General features: G+C 40.4%; 1 protein-coding gene across 2 annotated transcripts in view; it reads left to right on the top strand.

Annotated features, from left to right (window-relative positions):
- Positions 1 to 9556: 9556 nt before the first annotated feature.
- Positions 9557 to 21684, top strand: part of LDAH (lipid droplet associated hydrolase) — a 117076-nt gene continuing 104948 nt past the window's right edge. Inside the window, exon 1 of one of the 2 annotated variants that reach the window (XM_017813097.1) lies at positions 9557 to 9665. The gene's annotated coding sequence lies outside the window, so the exon portion shown is untranslated. Of the gene's footprint in view, positions 9666 to 9908; positions 10014 to 21684 lie in introns of those variants that run through there. The other variant, XM_017813098.1, reaches the window with a different exon arrangement.

The following is a 21684-nucleotide window of genomic DNA, read 5'->3' as shown; positions in this document are numbered from 1 at the left end:
GATTAATAATGATGTCTTTTAATGTCTTAATGATCTCTTAATGAAATACATTTATAATGCTACAATTTGGTGAGGACTCACTAACATTTTTCATATCAGAACACGATGTTCAAAGCTAGGTTCTTAATAATAATTAACACATGTATTGTACTTTTTCTCTTCAAAGTGCTCTAGGAATATTAGTAATTAGTTAAAAACCCATGTGCTGGGTGTATGCTATCTGTTTAGGCTCTAAGAGGCCCACAACAATCAAACTGGAGCTAGCCAGGAAAGTCCAAGCAGAAAATAGTCATTTCTTCTGTGTTCTGAAGAATTTTATATCAAGGCAGGAAAGAGATGTCACAAGATAAATTAAATGCAGGTGGTGGCCACTTCATACAAATACTATTAGACAAATAATATAAACATAGACTACACTTTAAAAAAAAGGTACCCAGAATATTAAAGCTTAATTAAATTTTTCTTAAAAGCAGTGGAAGAAAAGGCAACCTCTGAAACAGAAGACTCCCCTAAACCCATCTAAAAGCTTATTTTGCTGATTTCTGTTCTGTTCTGAAGTGAAGATTTTAGCATAAGCAACCGGAGGCTCATGGTGCTGATTCAAAACTTGCTAATACTCAGTATCTGCCAGCTTTAACAAACCCCATATAAATCCTACCCATTTGCTCCTGCAATTGGTACCTGGCAGCACAGGGGTTAACAGAACAAAGAAGGGACTGGATAAGTTGCTGGGGTTCATCAGCTGCCACACGAGTAAAGATAGAAAAAGAAATCAGAGAGAGCTGTAGCCAAGCAAGACTTGGCCTGAGTACCCAGAGAACGTGGTAGCTTGGGAAGAGTGGCCTCTCTTCTCAGATTCACAATAATATGTCTCCCCAACCAGGGAAAACTTTATTCTGAGAAATTATCCTCAGTGCTAACAGAAAGGAATTGTTTCATGTCATTGTACTGGTTTGGATGGAAGAATTAACTAACTCGTGATAACGTGAATTCAGATTTGTTTTATATCTGGGAATGTTATAGAATTTTGATTTTCACAAATAATTCAAATACATCTTTGAAAACTCATGCAAGAGGCCAGCTCTATATAAAAATCTGTTGTTCTAGTCAGGCTAGATTTTAAAATTGTTTCACTATCTAGTGCAATTGATGTGTTTGTTTTCTAAGGAGAAACAACAGCAATTCCTACATTTACAGGGATATTGTGAAGATAAACATATAAAAGATTCATCAGTAATAGCAATCTGTGCTTAAAATAACTCTGTAACTAGACAGTTGAAACTGTGAAAGATTTGGTTGTCTTCTTACGGTCTCAGTTTCAAGGGGGAAAAAATCTCTAAATGTTTATATTCAATTGAATTTAAATTTCAGCAGTCAATAAAAGTGTTAATTTTTATAACTTCTAATTCCCTTACCATTTTTTAGCAAAGTAACATTTAAAATAGAGATACTGCAATGTTAATTAGTATGAAGCCGTATGAAAAAAAATCTAATATTAAATCTCGTATGTTTTAGCAAATCACACATTTTTTTACTATTTTATTTGAGAAAGGAAGAATTTGTTGATCAAAAGAATGGCATGAGATATTAAAATAATAAAGAACTGGTTGTAACAAACACCTTTAGTAAAGGGCAGAAGCTAAAAATCTGATTATTTACACATTGCACTCACTTGGATTTCTTCCAGCCATATACTGGAATTTCACTTTATCTTATGTTAATTTTTTGGCAAATGGCAGCGTGATGCTTGTGAGGTCTTCAGAAATATGACCTTAAAAAAGCTGATAACAAATTCTTGAACACTCTTGTTCTATTTAAATTATACAGACGGCACAAGAGAAATAGAAAGGGAGGGAGAAGGTTCAAAAATGCCGAGCTCAAGCTGCTGACTTCTGAGCCTGAAGAAAGAACTGACCAATTCCTATTCTTTTTCTTGGAAGCTGCAACGAGGCCAAGTTTCATGCAGCAAGCCTTGCCCTACCATAGGCACCTCCCTCCTGCCTGCTGAAGAGTCAGTCTCTCAGTAAGGCAAGCAATTCCAATAGACCTCTGAAATCTAAGGCAGGAAATTCCTTTCAGCACAGCTTTCAGCAATGAAACGGACTGTCAAAACACCTTCCCAGAGGATTACAGGGCTCCTGCCCAGGAATTAGTGGAGAAAGTTCGGCACTTACATGAGTACAATGCCCCCAGCTCCAGTTCATGTGTAACAAGAGCAGCTTTAATGCACATTTATGCTGAGGCTAGTTAACACTTTCAAACTCAGTGCAAGAATGCCACTTCTGTAACAAAGGCTGTTTACATTCTAAAAATACACCAAATGTAAGAAAATGCTGCTTCTTCTCTAAAACGCAGTCTAGTGCATGTCCTTCCCAGCTTGCAAATCAGATTGTTTTCTTAAGTAAATACACAGTCTTTTTTATTTCACACCCGTGTCTTGCGTGTCTTATTAAAGACCTTTTTATAGTCTTCCCAAGGATCCCAACCCCAGGCACATGCACTCACATTCCACACGTACAGCTGTCAGTATGCATATACGTTTCTTCTGCCCTCTTTCAGACATAGTAACTCAATGAATTTATTGGCAAATTTGAAAATGTTAATTTTAGAGGCTTTTTAAATTCAATTGATAAGGTGGTGCTGCTCACTGGAATTCAGTCAAGGATGGCTGAGTGCTGGAATAGGATTCAGTTGCAGAAACATGCAGGAAAGTCCAAGCCAACGTGTCCTGGTGTGCGTTGCTGTGTCCTGAGATGTCTGGACACCAGCTGCCAGACCAGAAAGTGCCTTATAGGTCCTGTCTCATCTGTGCCATACCCTTGCAGATGTCTTAGGGGAACAAGGACATCTCAAATAGCACTGGATTGCTACGTTTAGACACCTGAATCCAGTTTCCAACCACCTTACAAACAGAATGAACAGCATAACTGGCCACAACAGCAAAACAGCTGAGAGCTCAGTAGCTGTGGTAACAGCCTAACCCAACTTCTGTGCTATTCAAAAATAATTGTACTGGAAATAGCAACTTCTTGAAATTTAACCCCCCCAGAAAAACACAATCCAAAAAACCCCCCAAAACCAAAACAACAGGTTCTCCAAGACTATAAAGGAAAATACCATATAACATTACAGAGTACTGCTGAAATGGAATTGTCTGGTTTTATTATTTCCACATACCTTGTAACTTAACAGGAGTTTGTTGTCAGTCATAGAATCATCGAATCACAGAGCAGTTTGGTTGGAAGGGACTTTTAAAAGTCATCTAGTTTGACTCTCATGCAATCAACGGGGACATCTTCAACTATATCAGGTTACTCTGAGCCCTGTCCAACCTGACCTGAAATGTTTCCAGGGATGGGGCATCCACCACCTCTTTGGGCAACCTGCCCCAGTGTTTTACCAATCTCATTAATAATTTCCTCCTTAAATGTAATCAACCCTCCTTTTTTGTCATGTGCCAGCAACCCACAGACTAACATTTGTATCATTGCCATATTTTTGTATTTTTAAATAGGTAAGTATGGCAATGCAACAAACAAAGACCACAATCCCTGGTGTCCTCCCCTCCCTTTCCCCAAATTACATAGTAACTGCACCTGCCTTGGACCCGAATGATAAAAACAGAAACTGGAGGGATGTGTCTGTCTATAAGCCAAAAGGAAAGTCTGCCATCTTTTAGAAGCTTGCAGGGAAAAAATAGAGTAATGTTACAGAAATGGAGACTCTCTGCAAAGTCTGTGCCCAGGGAGCATTCTGGAGGGAGGCATACAGGAAAAGCTTCTCCACTATTGCTAACTGACTGAAAATAGAAATTAGCCAGAATGAGCTCCCCGTCTTCTGTACAGGGGAAAAAAAATGTCCTGTGAAGTCAGAAACACAAGTAAGGCAGAAGAATTAATCACAGAACAATGGATAAGCCATCCTAGGCACTTTCATGCAAAATGTGAGAAAATCTGATGGATTCCAAATTGGGAAACTGCCAGAAACCATGGCAAAATATCAACAACTGCTGGGTTCAAAGGCCTGTGATCAGTGGCACCAAGTTCAGTTGAAGGCCACTCACTAATAGTGCACTCAGGGGTTGATACTGGGACCAGTACAATCCAACCACTGCACTCATGACCTGGGCAACAGGGAAGACCCTCAGCAAAACTGGGAGGAGTGGGTGGAGGTGCTGCTATTCAAAGGAACCTTGATGAGTTGCAGAAGTGGGCACAGAGGAATGTTACACAGTTCCACAATGAAAAATATGAATCACTGCACCAGGAAAAGACATAATCCCACGTGCCTGTGCATGTTGGGGACCAATCTGCTGGAAAGCAGCTCTGCAGAGAAGGACCTGGGGGTCCTGGTGGACAACAATTTTACTGTAAGCCAGCAACGTGCCCTTGCAACAAAGAAAGGCCAACAGTGTCCCGAGGCTGTGCTAGGAAAAGCATTGCTAGGAGGTCAACAGCATTGATCCCTGTCTTTGACACAGCAGTGGTAAGGCCACATCTGGAATGCCGTGGGCTCCCATTGCAAGACAGACATGGACTCACATGGGCAAGTCTAGCAAAGGGCCATAGAGATGACTGAGGGATAGATGCCAGGGAAGGCTGTGAGAGCTGGGGCTGTTTAACCTGGAGAAATCTCAGGGAGCTCCTATCAACAGGTATAACTGATGTAGGGGAGTAAAGAAGCTGGAGCCAGTGACATGATAAGAGGAAGTGGGCACAACCAGAAATACAAGAAATAAAATAAAAAATTAAAATATCCCGAACCAACTTTTTTACGGTGAGACTGGTCAAACTCTGCAAGAGGTTGCCGGGAAAATCTGTGGAGTCTCTGCTCCTGGAAAGATTCAAACTCAGCTGGTCACAAGGCCCTGAGCAACCTGCTGCAGCTGACCCTGCTTTGAGCAGGGGGATCAGTCTAGACCATCTTCAGAGTCCCTTCCAATGTCATCCTTCCGTGAGTCTCTGAATCTGTAAGTGAAATTTAAAAGTGCAGGTGAAAAGTAGAAAAATAAGCATTTTGTTTTTTCTGTCCTATGCTTTACTTCTAGAGTAAAATTATATCTATGTACCTACACTTATCCATGTACTCTATTCCCCATTTGTGCTACACTCAGGAGCAAACAGGTTGACCTCTCTTTCTTTTGATGTCTAAACTTCATGTTTGTTTTGGAACTACATCTCTCCAAAATTACACAAGCAAACAGAATATCAAAGTCACCTACTCTGCCCTGAAAAGTACTGCACCAATATAATGGTAGCAGGGAGGGGAGAACAAGGGTTTGAAAATGTAAAACTTTTTTTCATGTAATGCTGACATACATTAAGTGAAAGTTATAAGACATTATTAAAACAAATAAGACAAATAAGACAAATTAAAAGTCAGTCACAGATTTTATTTCACCAACAATAGAGTTTTAGAATATGAAGAATATTGTGTTATTATCAAAGATACAGTCACAATATACATGACTTTTTAGGGGATTTAGTATACCTAAACTTATGCAAAACCTGTTGTAAAGAAGAATAATTAAATATCTTTAAAATGGCTGAAGCAGAAATAATTTTAATTTACTATCTGCATAGGGACTAAAACACAAACATCACCACAACAGGTTTTTGCTGCATATTGACCTCCAGGGTAAAGTAGTTGGTCTCATCAATAACAAGAATGAAAAAGTGTAGAAAAGTGTCTGGAATGTTCAACACTTTCCAGTGGTTTGTATTTCATTATCTCCCTCTAACTCTGCATATGGTTCTGTGATTGTTTAAACAGAAACCACATATGAGGAATCACAAAAAGCAGTTCAGAATAAAATACACTATTCTGCAAAGACTAAGCAAAAATGTGATCCATGGGGTTTAGGCAATAGTTAGGGCTGGAGCTGACTTTTTACAAGAGACTAAATTCTGTACCTGAGCTGAAGCCTGCACCCTCTGAAACATCAGAAAATCTCTGGCCAAACACTGGTGTGACTCACGACTTAACAGTTCTCATGGTCAGTTTTAGACAGCAACAGGGGAAGGCAAAGGGAAAAAGAAACAACGAATTATTCGACTAGTTCTCAAATGTACTTATAAACGGAATTTACTTTCATGAAATTCAATGTTTTATTTCATATTACAGTTTGCAGCTATTAAATATGAGGCAGTTGCTGTGTGAGTTGTTCCAGTACACACAGCTGCATTAACAGCTAACTACAAGTACCTTTTACACTAGTGGGTACTTTCAAGAACCAAATGCCTCTTCAGGAAGTTTTACCAGCAACTTTTTTTCATGTATTTACGCACTTTCAGCGAACTCTGTATATGTATGCACTTTTTTATGTCTCTGCTGCATGAAAACTAATTTCCACTCATCTGTGGGGCAACACTAACAAAGACACTTCCATCTGTTCCTCGACAGGATTTGCTATCCTGTAACTGCTGACATGTAAAGGGCACTTTATATTTTGATTGGACATTAATTGTGCTTTCTTTGGATTAAGTATTTTAAACTGAACTATGAAAATAGCCTTAAATATATAGGTCATAGGAATTATTGTATTATTTACATTACTAAACAAGTCCACAGCAGATGGCCTCCAGGGCCCTGGCCAGAAGAACCTATCTCCTGCAGATTTATTTGGTGCTTGGAGATACTACCAACTAAACTTCTCAAAGCTGTTTGAATGCTGTTGTGCCTCTCATTTGATGCCAGCAAAAATATTCCAGGCTTGTTTGTTTCAACATCAATACTCCTCAAGGCCTGGTACCTGGCTATATAAAACATTCCTAGTTGGGCCTTGTCAGAGGCCCTGACCCTGCAGTTAAATGAAACAACACCAGGGACCCTTAACCAGCCAAGGGGCCACAGCCTGGCCACATCTACACTTGTTAGTACTTGGCCCGAGTCTTCTTTTGGACACGGGTGGTACCACTGTGGCCATTAGACAAAATTGTTATATTGTGTAGAGGTATTTTCATTTATAAGTGCCTGAAAAATGTAAAGACTATTGCGAAATCCACTGTGATTTCTCCATTTCACAAAACCTAGATTGTATGCAGTGTGAGAGTATGTGATGGGTGAGAGTGCAAAGGCTGCTAGGACAGCTCTGAAGGACACTCACCGGTCCTGTTTTATGTAGCAGTAAAAACGTCACCAGGGAAGTAATGCAAAATACTCATGAAAATTTGACCTTATAAAGCACTACCCCAAGCTTCATAACATAAATTCTACTTTTTACCTATCCCCGAATTAAACTAGCACTTAAATGTACTTATTCTACAGCAAAATTTTTATGCGCGTAAGCCACGTTAAGCTCAGTGTTTTCAAGGGGGGTGTTTCTTTAAGCAAAGCTTATGCATGTCCAGAAACTCTGGGACCAGTGCTTGATATTAGACCATTCCCATGCTCAAAGTTTTGTGTTGGCTGGTCTGATTTGATATATTTAAAAAAAAAATCACATGAGAGCAATACTATATATATGATACCTAAAACATACAATCTCCAATCAACTTCCATTTCCAAAAGATTGCAGTTGGCTTTTTCAGTCTTATAATACACACTAAAACACTATTGCTGCCATTTATGCTAGGAACAAACTCAAAGGCATATCACAATATCCACATGTACCGACACAAAAGGGCACAATGAGACAACCAACACTATGTCAAGTTAATTTTTTTCCACAGAGATGTGGAACAATGACCTTTTCCTACTTAAGTTTCCTTTTGCCCACAGACCAGGGTAAAGTACCTCTTCTACAAAGTGAAAAAAGAGTATTTTCTGTGACTTCACTATGGGAACTTACGAACTTCATATCAAATAAAATACACGCAGTCATTATTTTAATTTCACCCATGAGCTTACCTGCTGCTGACAATCAAATTTCATAAAGAGTTTAATAAAATGTTGTAGTCTGATCAATAGTGGCTCAAGCACCTAGGTGATTCTTCAATATATTAAATGTACATTAGACAAACTGAGTTCTGGAATAACAAATGACCTGTAGGACTTGATGTGAATGTTGTTGCAAACAGGAACATGGAAACTGTATTAGATCAAGCTAACAGTCCATTCCCTCTTTGGCAGCATCCAACAGTTGTGGTAAGGAAAAGGCAAGCACGTTGGGCTACTTCCCTGCTACAATCTCCAGAAGAATGACAGCTCTCAGGGCTTCCTTTACTTTAAGCCTACTAAGCAGTATTCTCATGTTTAATAATCCCTGATGGATTTCCTTCTCATAAACCTGCCTTATCTTTTTGCAAATTCCTGTGAAATTTTAGGAATCTGTGACATTTCCAATGAAGTTTAAGACTACATTAAAGTACTTTTTGTTTTGAAACTTGCCTATAAGCCTAATTTTTTTTACCACAGTTTTTGCATTAGAAATTGCAATGAGGAATCACTGTCCATTCAACTTTTCACAAACTACTGTCATTATTTCCCCAAGCTCTTTTTCTCATCAGCTTGTCTTCCAACTTCCATTTTATTTAGTGCTCCCTATGTGGAAGAATTTCACATCTGTGAAAAACTTTGGTACACTTTCTAGATCTTTTGTAGTTTTACTGTATGCTTTCTGAGAGGTGGGAATTGCTGAACCTGCAGACTCCAGAAAAGCAGGGAGCACATCACCATCACACAGAGTGAGAATCATGGCATTCATTTCCAAACGTCTACTAAGTCTTGATTTTTGACTAAGCCTTGATTTTGACCACACAAGGAACCAACATTTCATAATGCATCTGTTCTGACTCCAAGACCTCACAAGTGAAGGGCAGCGAGGCTTGAGAAAGGTCTAGAAACCTGTTTCATGAGGAATGGCTGAAGGAGCTAGGTTTAGTCTCAAGAAGATTCTGGGAGACATTATTGCACTCCCCAACTACCTGACAGGAGGTTGTAATGAGGTGGGAGTGGTCTCTCACCACCTTCAGAAAGAGGACAAGAGGAAATGGCCTTTATTTGAGAGAGGGGAGATTCGGATTAGATATTAGAAAAAAAAAATGTTCACTGGTAGTGTGGTCAGGCACTGGAAAAGGTTGCCTAGGGAGGTGGTGGAGTCACCACCCCGGAGGTGTTTAAGAGGCATCTGGATCTGATGCTGAGTGATGTGGTTCAGTGGTTCAAGGGTTCCAGTTGTTGGGCTGACGGTTGGCCTGGACGATCTTGGAGGTCTCTCCCAACCTTGATCATTCCATGATTCTGTGATTCTATCCTTCAAACACGATGAGGGACGAATACAAATGGATGATGCCATTTCTTATGAAGCCCGGCTTATTTTGCTCTTCCAAAAGCATCTTTTTTTTTTTCTTTGCCAGAATTCCCAAAGAAACTGTGAGGTTTGGGCAAGCGTGAATGACAGGCTGAAGGACCCCCAAGACCCCCCGTCAAGACGTGCGTCCCGAGGGATCTTCGCTCGTGGTCCCGCCGTTCCCAAGCGGATGATGGGTGACGGGTAGCACCAGGCCCGGGAAGGGAAGAGCTTCCCCTTCCCTGAGGGGGGTCGCAGCCACCGCCCTCACGGAGCAGCGAGAGGCGGGTCGGGCCCGCCCTCGGCGCTCCCGCGCGGCCCCGGCGGAAGGAGCGGCCCCGCCGCCCCCGCCCCTCCTCGCCGGCTGCTTCCGCCCGGCCTCGGCAGAGACAGCGCCGGCCGCCGCCGCCGTGCCGAGTGCCTGCGGACGGGGAAGGTACGTGTCGCAGGGCCCGACCCTGCCGTCCCCTGCCCCTGTGCCGGCTCCCAGAGCTTCCCTGAGCCGGCGGCCGGTCACCCCCCGCCTCTGCACGGGGCTGACCCGGAGCCTCGCCCGGCAGGGAGGTGCCCCCATCCCTTCTGTGTCGGGTGTCAGGTCTGTAGAGCCCTGTTCCGCCAAATAACGCTGGTGATCTCCAGGCGTGCGGTTGAGGATGGAGTAACGCACCCCGTGCAGTAAGCAAAGCTTCGTACGTGCTCCCTTGACTTGTTTTGTCATGGATTGGGAGGAGACTTCAGGAAACGAGTCCTTAAGCGGTGTCTCCTTTTCCAGAAAATAACTGAGGTGATGCTGCTTGTAGGGTTTTTTTCTATATGTCAGCACGTGTTTCTGTGAAGCATCTGTCGGAGCCTGACTGGTGCTTGTTATCTAAGTGGCAGGTTATAAAACAAGAAATGAAGGAAAAGTCTGTGACCTGAAGGGCCTGTAAGTAGGAAAAGAGGAAAATAAGGTTATAAATTTTTAGGAGCTAGAAGCGAGATGAGATTTTTTAGATGGAAAGAAGCGTCTTTTAGTAGAGGAGCTGTTGGTTTGGAAAAGCAGCAAGGCTGGCAGGCGCGTACGCCCCTCAGGAACCCGCTGTCTGTCAGGGTGGTTCTCAGGACTGGTCCCAGAGCATCACCACTGTTAGCACCTGCCTTCAAGCCCGCGTTTATTACAGAAGAGGAAAAACGCCTGTGCCAGACAGGAGGTGAGCAGCAGGTTCAGGGAAGCAGTGTAAATGCTGGTATGGAAATGTGTTGTTAAAGAAATTAAGCTAATGATGAAGTGCTTTTGAGATGTGACAGTTGTTGGGAGCTTTCTTACCAGTAGGTTTTTTGTTGTGTTGCAAAAATGATGAGACAGCTTCTTTTCCTGCAACTAAAGTATAATGATAAAGCCTTATCATGAGAAGACTTCAATGGCTTGGATGATGCAGATGCTTATTTTTTAGGTGTTGTATACTCCTGGCCCTCTGGGACTTTGTGATGTCCAGTTAAATGTGAGAGTCCGTCTACATGGGCCTGTGACAGAATCTGGATATGAAGCTGTAGTCTTTGTGTCTCAGAGACTAGAAGAATTCAGTTATTAATTGGGATTATTGCAGTTACCTATTTTCTTGTGGCACTTGCTTATATGATGTCACTGAGGGAAGTGGTCACACGTTTACAGAACTGGGTAAGCAACAGCACTGAGAATATTTTTCATCATGGAATTGCTACAAGAATATAAAAGCAATTGAAGTCAGTGATTTTTTTCAAGGGTCTTTGACAATGTCCTAAGCAGATGCCTGTGAAAAAGGCAAGCATACTTCACCTAGTTCCACTCTGTAAATATCCACTCAACTTTCAACAAACTGCAGCCCAGGAACTTTCTGGAACAGATGTATTGAGGTCTTTAAGATCCATAGTGAATTTATCCATCAACTCATCCTTGCCTTTGACCCCTGTGGAACTCTAGTTTTCCCGATATCCAGCCTCAAGTGGGTCAAATATCCACTAACTCAGGGGGCACCTCCGTTGGTTTTCAGTGTGCTTTTTGCTACTTCTATTTTGTATTTCCTACTTTTTAAATTAGAGTAGACACTGATGGGTCATTACCTATTTATCTGCATCATTTGATTCACCAAAGCAATTACAATAAATTGTGTATGGGTAATGATAAAACAAAATTACCAATATGACTGCCAAGCCAAAGAACTTACCAGTAAATTTGACAAGATTTACTCTAAAGCTTCCTAATTGCACTCTTCTCACTATTTTGGGGTTTTTTATTGATAGCTCGGATTTCTTTTAAATTACACTGTTTTTTCTATTATTGTGATTTATTATAATTAAGGCACCTTTTCTGGAAAAAGGGATGATCTCCATTTTGGATAATGTCTAGGTTATTTTTACCAAATATTAGAAGCAGAATTTCAAGGTTTCAGCTTTAGTGGTGCTGTGCATGCATTTGTACACAAAACATGTTTACAGGATATAGAGAAGAGGTAGTTTTCTCTTATTTAAATCAGGCATGCTCCTAATAGCAATATAAGTATGTTTTTTCTGCTCTTGACAAACTACAGTGTAACACTTTGAATTCTCAGTGAAATGTTTGACAGAATTAGATTCCTGCTTACACTTAGAGTGACGACATTTAGATGTCCGGTGAGGTTTGTGAACAGGTTATACTAAGAGAAGTAAATTATTCTGATGAAAGAATATTCATAATAGGGAAAAAAAATGTAATATGAAAGGTCTGAGCTTAATGGAGAATTAAGATCGAAACAAATCTGACTTTTCTCATGAATACCAGCCTGAGTACCTAGTCAGTAGTGAAATGAATGAGAGAACTGTTTGTTTATCTAGCTGGAATTGCACAACCACCCACACAGCCGTGCACTGTGTGGTAAGTGCCCTGTTACCATATGTTAGGTAATCCTGATGTGCCAGAACAACTCTAACCAACGATGCTCCAACTTCAAGTTTGACAAGGTTTCTTTCATCAGTATCCTTGTTTCTTTCCTCAGTGTCCTTGCTTCCTTCTCCAGCTACCAGGAACCATGGTGTTCATTTGGTTCTTTCCTTTTTCCATCTCATCTCCTGCTTCTGTTTAGATCCCATTCCCACTGTCCTTTGTTTTGACCGATTCTTTACTCAAATTTTTTGAGTTTGTTTTTTTTTTAAGGAATATTTAGTGATATGAACTTTCTGTGGAAGTCTGTCTCCTCAAATTTTACCTCCTGAAAGAAATTGTAGCACCAATTGGGAGTAAAATGAGTGTCAGATTATAACCGGATTCTTGTTTGCACCTGTGGTGAGCACAGGCTTTGTTCATGTATGTATTCATACGTAGTCATGTGTTGTCAGGCTTTATCTTGATGGGAGGAGCTGGGACTTTGTGCAAAATGCTGTAATAGAGTAATTACCAGAGTTACTGGTGTTGTGAGGAGCACACTGGAGTGTTCCCAAAATGGCTTGGATACTTTTGTGACCAGAACTGTAGGTCTATATGTCAGAGCACTGGCATGTGCAGGCCTTCCTGCTACACTGGTTCTAAGAGAAACCTTTTGGCTGCAGCACCACTGTGTCCAGCCTGACTGTTCAACTCCCTGTCCTGTCCCCCTGATCAGCAGAATTAGGAACATCACCAGAGCTTCTTACTGGGAAGGACTTAGACTCCAGGCCTCATGTTAGTAGTACAGACAGTTACATTGCTGTAGAGACTCGGAAAGGGGTCTAATGCTACCTGTTTTTATTTGTGTCTCCTGTTCATTGGTTCTCCTGTTTGATTTCCTTTGTCCTTTGCACAGAGCTGCCTACAGTCTGTTTCTGTTTGTTCCCATGTCTCTGCTCACAGTGCCTTCCTGACCTGTTTAGGTGGGTAAATTAATATCAGAATGTACAGCTGCTGCAGTAAACGTAAGGAGGAGGTGGTAACACAGGTTGAGAGATTACTGGAGAATGCTGTTGTGACTAGTAAGTTGATCTACTGTGAGTAGATGAGATTTTGACTAATTCTTTTATGTCCTTGTTAGAAAGCAGGAAAACGGGCAACAGCTAGAGAGCTAAGTTGAAGGTGGGATACACAGTTGATGTAAGAACATCAAATATAAAATAATTAAAATGATAAAATGAGAAGGAAAAAGTGTTTTGAATTCAAAGCATGTTTTAGGTTAAAGGAGAATAACTAACATGAAAAAATTGAAGAAACAAAGAAATAAGAGTTAGTTCTATAGAGAGATTTATACTGAACAGTAGAGGAGAGGATGGGGGAAGCCAAATCAAGGGCAGCATGATGCTAATTGTACTGGTGTATGTTTTTTGATTTGTTTTTTTATTTGATTCCTGCCTCTTATTAGTATTCATTATGCTCTTTGAACTTTACATTGCTTAACAAGAAAAAAGAGTGCTCTCCATGGAGCAGTGAATCTTATTCTGATAGGAGGTGGAAAAAGACTTATTGAACATAAGATGAAATAGCAATTGCTTTTTACTGCTTTTGCCTGTTGTTGCTGCTGCTGAAAGATGGAAGTTTCTTCAAGTGCTTAACTTCTGGATGCTGTGGTTTAAGTGAATATGTAGGTTGCCATTACCTGAAATTATTGCATTTTTGGTTTTCATTGAATGTTGTCCAGATTACCTGTATGACTTAAACAACTGTCCAACAGAAATGTGGGGCTTGTGGTTTTTTTGTAGTAGGAGAAAAAATAAGAATATAGAACATATGGTTGCAAAGCCAAATAATTCTTTGCCTTTTTTTTTCTTTAGAAAAGTTGCAAAATTCTCATTTTCCCTGGAGATAATAGGAATCAAATGGCAAAGAAGCATCATCTTTGTTTCGTGAGCAAGCATTTTATCCAAAACCTTAGACCACAAGCAAACCTATTTGCATGTGTATGTTCCTCTCTCTCAATACTATTTTCAGTTTCTTCTCCTGTGTGTCCTTGATTACCTGTTCCTTCACTTTTTTTTTTCTTTGCAATATATTTTGATATTTCTCTCTCTCCTTTGAAGCAAAAAGGCCATGTCTTCCCCCATAATTCACGTAACTTTTGAACGTGCTCTGTTTTGTGTGTTGATATGTGCTGAAATTTGAAGGCCACTAATGTTACTTTTCTCTGTATCCAAACTTAAGCATGATGGATTCTTGTTTGAGAAGTATAACATTCCCACCTCTAACTTCAGCCAGATTTTAACCCAGTCTGTAATCATGGTGTTACATTTCAGTTTTGCCCAGTGGCTCCCAAAGTACTGATGTTCAACATAAATAAACAAATTGCATACTTTGCAAACTTTACTGTATTTGTGACAATTTTCTCATGCTAACTGATTTAGATTTCCAAACTGATTTATCTGCTTTTGACTTTCTAATGTAGCAGGCAGCTGGGAAAGTTTATTTACAAGATTCTCTTGACATGAGTCTGCTCTGCCTTTGAAATTTGTTGGTCAGAAGAGACCTGGCATAGTTTTTCTCCCCGGGAAACCTTTCTTACCACATAGACGTTGTACTTCAGCAGCAGCTTTTTAGGTTCTTTCACATAGATATTCTGTCTTTATTTGACCAAGGTTTTCCTAGCATTGCAGTTTAATCTCAGAACATATACTTAAAGTATATTTATTATACCCACATGCTATTCATGCTCACCACCTTCTGTTTATCCCTCTTTGAGGTTTCAGTTTTAAAATCCCCAAGTTTTTTCTCTGCATCCAATACTTTAAAGGAGTATTTGGAGGGAAAGCTGTCCTTGAAAGTTACTTGATTTCTCCAGTAGATCTCAATTCTATGTGCAAATGAACAACTTTTTTTTCCTTTGGCACTAAAAAGTTTCCCAAAATCCCACTTTCTGTTCTGGAAAATACCTCATATTACATCAAATTAAACCATCCTATTTGCTTTCATTCAAATGACACTGTCATTACTTTCCTGAGTTCATTTTTTTCTTTAAGCAACAACTTGCATGCTAATTTCTTTTTTAGGTCATGGACATTCTTTGCTTTATCATCAGGGCTGCATATTGACTGGGAAATTGGGAATTTCCTGGGACCATACCTACCACTTTCTTGTAATCCATGGGGTTCCCAACCTAATTATGTTTATGAAGTTACTTGAAGAAAAAACAAACCAAGACAAACTTGAACTCTTTTTGGATAATTTTCATGTTGGTAGCTCTGAACAGTTCACAACCAGTTTGAGACGCTTTAGCTCTTTTGAGAAAGTAAAAGTGACCATCTGGGTATGATTCAGGACCTTGTGGGTAGGACCTCTTCCACTGTCGTCTGAAATGTGTTTGATAAAACGTATTCTGCTTTTAGAATGTCATGTCTTTGTTCTTTGGATACATTTATAGTTGCTGGTGTTGTATGAAGCCTCAGGGACTGTCAGCCACACCAGGGTTTGCTTATTTTTGCTCTGACTCCAGTGCTCCATGTTTCTAATTGAGTGTCAAATTACAATGGTAAATGGAGGAGTTTTGATCTACCTGGTAACAAAGGGGCATGGACTGTGCTCTTTGAGCACTGGAGAAGCATAACTGGGGTTTTGAGACCTTTGTTAAACTGAGGTCTGTGATTACCAAAGGAGAAAGAGAGACCAGACATCAAACTTAGTGCCTTGTTGCCAGAACTGCAGTGAATGTTGTTGACTGTTGAGTGCTGTAGACCAACAGCTGATGCTTTCAGACTGCTTTCATAGAGGTTGCCATTGCACCTGATCCCTGTGGAAGTCTTTCATTTGCTGTTTCATCCTCTTGAGAGTAGTGTGGAAATGGAGACTGAGTGCTGTAATAGTTCTATTATGATGATTTACAAGAGCTCCATTTTTTTTGTAGTCATTAGTACATGCTGAACTTCTTAAAAATAAAACTGTCAGTGAGATATAAATATTGGTTAAAAGTTATGGTGTACCCTCCTAATCCATTACCCCAGGGTTTTAATCACCCTCTCTGTTGAATAATTTTGTACCAGACCAATGTGGACGTGATTAATTGTGTAATCTGAACATATTTTCTGATTTCGTGATTCCTTACCCCCAAAACTCCTTTGAAATTGTTCATATCAGACCAAAGCACCATGTTGGAATAAGGTTGGTGAGGGATCCATCTATTCTTGGTTTGAATCCACAAATGGGCCTTCCCAAGCTAACAGTTTTTTGATTTGTGAGTCCTATGCTGCTTTGCTGAAAAGCTGTCTCAATAACTAGTTCCATGTTTGGCACTGACAAGGGACCACTTGTCCTGTACAAAATTGATACCCAGAAATCATTTTCCCTGCTCCCCTTCTATGAGGACAGTATGCACTTCCTTGATCATTGCTACAAGGTTATTAGTGGTAATAAAATGCAAATTTTATGATGATACAAAGGTCTTGCAGGTAGGTGCAGTTCTTAAAACTAGGTTTCTCTCTCCTTAGGTCTGTGCAGAGTCCCCTGTATGTTGTCTCTGAACAAGGTGCAGAAATGAAAACTGATTCCCGTTTTCATTCTGCACTTTAGCTTTTTATCACTGCAGCCCAAAGTTTCAGTAAGCTATACCCCATTTCCACATGTTTCACTGATATTTTTGCACAGTCATCAGTGAAATTCCTTCAGCTGTTTTACTGCTTGAGGGAGGGGCATGTGGATAATGATACAGGAACAAAACAAATGAAGACATTGGATCGCTAGGTATATCCCTAAAAACAAGGCTAATTACTTCACTTGTTCTAGAGAAAAGCAGTCTGCTGCTTTGAACTGCCCCATGTAGACATGTTTGAGGTTTATTGGGTTCTATTGTATAACTACATTGCTTCATTTGAGATGTTAACTTTTTAGCTTTGCTCATTTTTACAAATAACACCTGACATAATTCAGAGCTAGTGCAAAAGGAATTAGTATATAACTTTGACAGAGAATTGTACTGCAAAGTACAATGAAGAAATGTTTCATTTTTATGTGCTACTGGCTGCTGCTGCTGCTTTACTTATACAGAATTAGTCAAGATTTGTGACTAGTGTCACAACAGGTTGCAAAGTCTTTGGCCTGTATTTGTTGTGTTCCCTTAGACAATCTGGCATCCATTGTTTGTAGTTTGTCTGAATAAATCCTTGATGAGAGCTAGGCATCCTGTGTCGTGTTGCCCCTCATCTGACACATCATGTCGTCCCCCCTATCCCTTGTTCCTCTTTGCTGTTTTTTTACCGGGTCAGTCAGTCTGTCACTTCTGTTTCTAGGTCTCAGCTATAAGCGTCTAAGTTCCAGTCTGCAAATCAAGGAGTGTACATCAGATCTGGAGGGTTCTCTTCTGAGGGTATTGTTGCAGAAATTGTCAGAGCCTTAGCATAGCAGGCAGCTGAAGGAATCTCACTATTTTTCCAGTTATTCTTTTCCATTGTGATGTTGAATTCAATCATGTAAGATCATCTGTTAGGGAAGGGTTTCTTTTTTTATTTAAGTGATACAGCTAATCCTCAGAGTACATCTACTTCGGTTTCCTATGTTTTTGGAGGACTAGGCTAGTTTAGATTTCTTTTCTCTGACCTATATACTTAATTATTGTCATGTACTGTATGCATGAAACTCTGCATTTGCTCCGGTTCTAGAAGAATTGGCTGAGATCCTTGTTGTACCTTACACGCTTTATTCTTCCTGATGTTTTAGGGCCATAAGGTTTGTACACTGTTGATTTCTAGAAAACTCTGCAGAAAATTTAGTCCATCCTTCAGATGAAAATTACTGTTTTGTCCAGCTGAGTTTTAACAACCTCCAACAAGAGAGGTTCTGCCGCCTTCCTAGCAATCTTCCATTGCCTCCTTAGCAACTCAGTTTTTTTATGGTGCATTGAACTGTCAAGACACAACTTGTGGTTGTTGCCTCTTGTTTTACCATCTGCCATTGCAAGGCAAAGTTGGGCTGTGCTGCTTTTGCAGGTCTCTTTCAAATGGCTCTAGGTTGCTATTTGATTAGATCTTGGCAGACTGAAAAAGCACAATTCATAAAGCTTTTCCTTAAACCTCTGGCCTGGAAATTTACTTGATCCTCCGAAGTTTCCCTGTGTTCTTAACCTGGTGGGGTGAACACAGGTGAGCTCAGTGTTACGGGTATGTCCTCATTACCTGTTGAATAGAAGGGAAGAGTAACTTCCATGCAACTGCTGGCCTTGCTTTTGAAATTTCAATCTGATACACAGTTTGCCTTGCTGTGTGCATTGGTGCCTTTGTTTGTCATCCATCATGACAAACATCTTTCCCAGCAAGGCTATTGCTCAGCCAGTTACTTCTGAGCTGCTTCTGAAGCATGGCTGTTCCAGGGGCAGATCTCTGTGCTCTCTGCTGTTGAGATTCATAAGGGATCTGTTAGCCCAGTCCTTAAGGTTCTCAAGGAAACAGCCCTCTGAACTGAAGCTCTACTCCAGCTGTCTCCACCATTCCAGATGATTTAGCATTGTTTGCTCTTTATGTCTCACCATCCAGGTTCCTGATGAAAATGTTGGACTTTGTAGGCTCCAGTACTGACCCAAGATTACTTGACATTCAGCTGACAACCAGTAGCTGACTGTCTTTTCAGCTTATTCAGTTAGTTTTCGAACTATGCAAGTCAGTTTATTGAGCCTGCATTTCCTAGGCCTAGAAAGGAGAATGCAGTGGGAGATGGTGCCAAAATTCTTACTAGACAATGTGCATTACATCTACGTATTTTCTTTCATTCTTGTAGCCAAGTATTTTATCACTGAAGCAATTGTGTTGCTTGATCACGATTTGCCATTGGCAAATTGGTCTCTTATTCAAGAATAACCTTTTTATATGATTAGAAGAACATACAGAATACATACTCCTGTGATTTTTCTGTGGACTCAGCTGAGCCAGATCAGCCTACAGTGCCTTGGGTGCTCCTTCTTACTTTTTTTGATGGAAAATGGTTATAATTTTAGATACTTTTTTTACCTCGCCTTTTTTTTTTCTTCCTAGCAATAAGATCTCCCCTGATTTACAGTGATTTTTGATAAGCAGCAGCCTTGCAATTGGATCAACCAATTATTTTGGCAATTTAAGGTGTACCTAGGTTCAGTCTCAGGAATTTACATACATCAACTTCTGTACATTATTCCTAAGCTGTAGTCCAGCTCCTTTCTCGAAAAGGGCAAAGTAGGTCAGGTTGCTGAAAGCGTTTTCCAGTTGGAGATTCCACAGCCTCTCTGTGCAATTTCTTTCATTATTTAATAATCCTCAATGTGTATGTGGGGAAACCTTTGTAATTGAAATTACCTTCATTGCAACTTTTGACTGTTTTTCCTTGTCCTTTGGATGTACATCACATGCTTCAGGTCCATATCATCTAGTTGAGTCTCTCCAGTATATTGATGTCGTGCTTGAATGAGGAGTCCAAAAGTGGACACAGTACTCCAGTCTTTCCAATGCCAAACAGGAGAAGATAATCACATCCCAAAACTTGCTGGCTACTCCTTTTTATGCAGTCTTGTATACACATGGTTGCAAGGGCACCCTACTGGCTCATTTCCAGCTTGTTAATCACTAGTGTGTTTTTTGGAAAGTTGCTTCTTAACCTTTGAGCCCCCAGCCCATCTTGCTACATGGGGTTACTGAGCTCTGGGTGCAAGAACTTTCCATTTGCCTTGGGCTTTCATGTAGTTCCCGTTTTTCCAGCTGCCTATTTGGATAGCAGCCCTGCCCTCCAGTGTTTCAGTTGGTGCGTCTTCCTCCCTTGATATTATTCACAAACCTGCTGAGAGGGCCTCCTGTCTCATTGTGTAGGTGTTCAATGAAGACATTGAACATTGTTGCCCAACACTTATCCTTGAAAGACATTGCTGGCAAGTTAATGGCTGTTTCATGTGCTTGAGTACAACTTTGGGAGTGATTTTGTTTGATAACTTTCTGTGAACTGAGGCTGACTGGCCCAGAGCTCCCTGCACACTCCAACATGGGCATGGTGGTTGCCTTCTTTGCAGTTTTCAGGCACGTTTCACAATTATAGAATCATTAAGGTTGGAAAAGAGCTCTAAGTCAGACTCAAGTATAACTGTTAACCCAGCACTGCCATGTTCACCACTAAACCATGTCCCCAGGTGCCACATCCAGACACTTTTGAATGCTTCCAGAAGTAGTGATTCCACCATTTTCCTGTGTACCTTGTTCCAATGTTATTGTGACTTACCAGAAGGCATAGAGAGTGGTCTCAGAGTAATCCTGGCCATGGAAACCCTGGGATGTATTTCTTATGTTTTTTTTTGTTAAATCTGCATCAATAGTCCTTTCTCCTTTGTTTTGGTTTCATCATTGATTTATGCAACTCTACCCTTGTGGTTACCATTCTGTCTCTTGCTTCAGGTACACCAGCCTGCTTGTCCTGTCTTGTTATTGGATAGTTTATATGCCAACTATCAACTGACTCTAATTATATTATGTGGTGCTAGTCTCAGTTTATGACAATTCTGTCACTAAACATTCTTTTGAATGCAAATCACAAATTTTGTTATTTCCAAGCTATCTTTTAAATAAAATGCCAAGTCCAAGTAATAGTGTATGATGGAGCAGTTAAAATATGCTATCAGGAGAGTTGCATAAATAATTAGCACAATGTGTGCAAAGGAAACTTAGTTTTGCAATCAGCATTTTACTTTGGGGTCAGTTGAACCAAAGATGAATATGAAGAGACTTAGTCATATGGCAGAAGTAATGTGCTGTTTGTGGATAACTCTGTTTTCAAATATTCCTGTCTGAAAAAAATGACTGTAGGTGGCATCCGGATCAGTAGTAAAACACCTAAATATATGTGTTGGTTTGCAAGTGCAAGTGTGTGTCTCAGTTTTCGTTATAGTCTTTGCAAACCAGGGGAGGATTTGTCTCATCCTGAGGTGAAAACCAAGGGGATGATTGTTCCCTGATCAGGCCATACACTGACTCCCAAATCTTTGTATCCTGTAATAGGAGTTAGCGTTCAGGTAGACACCTACATTAAGGGTGTGTTAATCTAGTGCTAAAGCCCTGTCAGTCAAAGCCCATATTTCTGTATTCTGTAACCAAAGTTCTGTAACAAGAGGAAGTACTGTTGATAGAAGCTGCATTTCTTGTAATACTTTTCCCGCATATGTTTAGAGAATTCATGAAGAGGGGTTGAAGAGAAGGAAAAAAACCTGCATGGGACGTAATAAGGCCTGATTTCCTAAGTGGTTGCATCTCTTTGACTCTGTGATGATTCATGTGAAACTCCTACTGGTCAAGTTTGTGGTTCTGTTTTCTCCTCAGCATTCTTGAAACTGCTACTGGGGCACAAACTGTGCCCACTCTACCACCTGACGGAGCTGATAGGAACCTCATCTCTTGAGACTTCTGCCTGTTACATCTGTTTGGAAATTGATAGGCCATCTTAAGATATTTCTAGGGGAAATGCAGGCAATTCATGCCAAAGATAGATGCCTGTAATGGAAAAACTGTTCTTCAAAGCTTCATTTAAGAAGAGGGAAGGAGATCCAGAGGCATTTTTGGGTATTACTCATTTG

This window comes from Lepidothrix coronata, unplaced genomic scaffold (genome assembly GCF_001604755.1).
Source record: "Lepidothrix coronata isolate B3197 unplaced genomic scaffold, Lepidothrix_coronata-1.0 Scaffold39, whole genome shotgun sequence".
Taxonomy (NCBI): Eukaryota; Metazoa; Chordata; class Aves; order Passeriformes; family Pipridae; genus Lepidothrix; species Lepidothrix coronata.
This window is presented reverse-complemented; position numbering and strand designations above follow the sequence as displayed.